The sequence below is a fragment of the Sinocyclocheilus grahami genome, unplaced genomic scaffold, assembly GCF_001515645.1.
Source record: "Sinocyclocheilus grahami isolate Dianchi unplaced genomic scaffold, SAMN03320097.WGS_v1.1 scaffold3084.1, whole genome shotgun sequence".
NCBI lineage: Eukaryota > Metazoa > Chordata > Actinopteri > Cypriniformes > Cyprinidae > Sinocyclocheilus > Sinocyclocheilus grahami.
Genome location: NW_015508253.1, coordinates 4,139 through 5,366, shown reverse-complemented (window position 1 = coordinate 5,366; position 1,228 = coordinate 4,139). Strand labels below are relative to the sequence as shown.

The window sequence follows — 1,228 nt, the reverse complement described above, 5'->3', positions numbered from 1 at the left end:
CGAAAACAAATGATATAATTATAATAATCAATATACGATTTTTTTTCTCAAATAAAGATAACTGCTTTGTTTGTAGGTAAACGTATGTAAAGGTCAGGAGCAATCAATATGTTTTATATTGAAACTTTATCACATTAAACGGACAACCAAATTTTTTTTTCTCTAAATTCGTTCCACGATTAAGTTCCATATAAGTCTCACCTGGAGCAGTTCTGACAATCCACAGTCCCCTTAAAAGTTGTCTCATTGTTCCCAAAGAAATACTGTCTCTGCTCTTTGATGCAACTCTCTTTAGATGGTTTTTCAGACAGGTCCTCATCTAGGTCCGCTGTGAACAAAACACAATTGCTATTCAATTGCCATGAGCTACAATACTTTAAGTGCTTATTTGAATTACTGTTGATTCAGTGGCTAAATAACACCCACTGAACGGTCAATCAGTCAATAAAAAAATTCAATCAAAATTTCCCAAAGTACACAGAATACAGTCAAAATTAACACCATGCCCCTATCACATTTATAGTCTTTGACATTCTGAAATAGAATATGTGGTCACACTCTGTGGTCGCACATTAATTCAACATTAGCATTCATTAGCACTGTAGTTTTGGCAGTACACCAGACGACAATGAAAACAGGCATCTTGCCAAATTGCAGTGGCTTGATCATCGTTTCAGAGCAATACATTACTAATGTCGGGATCTTACCTGCCTCAAGGAAATTAGGAAATGTGATGCTGACAAACAACTGCTGCAATATCGACCTGGAGAAATCAGAAGAAATATTGATTTTGATAAGAACAATGTTTTTGTCCGTATAATGAAAGTCTTTGGGTTCCAAAACAATCCTATTCACTTGTAAAACACAACAAAACATAAAATGAGGCACTTTAAAAAAATATATATCCCCTCTTGTTTTCCCACAAAAGAAAGGTTTGGAACATGAGGGTTAGTGTGATTTTTGTGTGAACTGGGAAAGTTACAAAAGGCATCATTTCAATTCACTCACCAGGCTGCTGCAGAAGCCCACCAACCAATGTTCAGGATGTCAGCTATGGTGGGCTAAAAGGGACAAACAACATGTTTTAAACCTACACAGGGCACTAGGGCCACCTAAAATGTCCTTGTGATGTACCATCCCCATTAAACAGCATAAACTCTAAGATGCTGGCACCTTAAACTCTTATTCTCTCAGACATTCTTCTCTAACTTTGCAAGTTGCATATCCG

The 1,228-nt window shown here is 36.6% G+C and overlaps 1 long non-coding RNA gene across 1 annotated transcript; it reads right to left on the bottom strand.

Moving 5' to 3' along the window:
* Window positions 1–206: 206 nt before the first annotated feature.
* Window positions 207–1,081, bottom strand: LOC107575988 (uncharacterized). The gene is made up of 3 exons (XR_001607973.1): window positions 1,009–1,081; window positions 708–763; window positions 207–328 (listed from the first exon to the last, which is right to left on the bottom strand). It is a non-coding gene; the product is annotated as an uncharacterized lncRNA (long non-coding RNA).
* Between the last annotated feature and the right edge of the window lie 147 nt (window positions 1,082–1,228).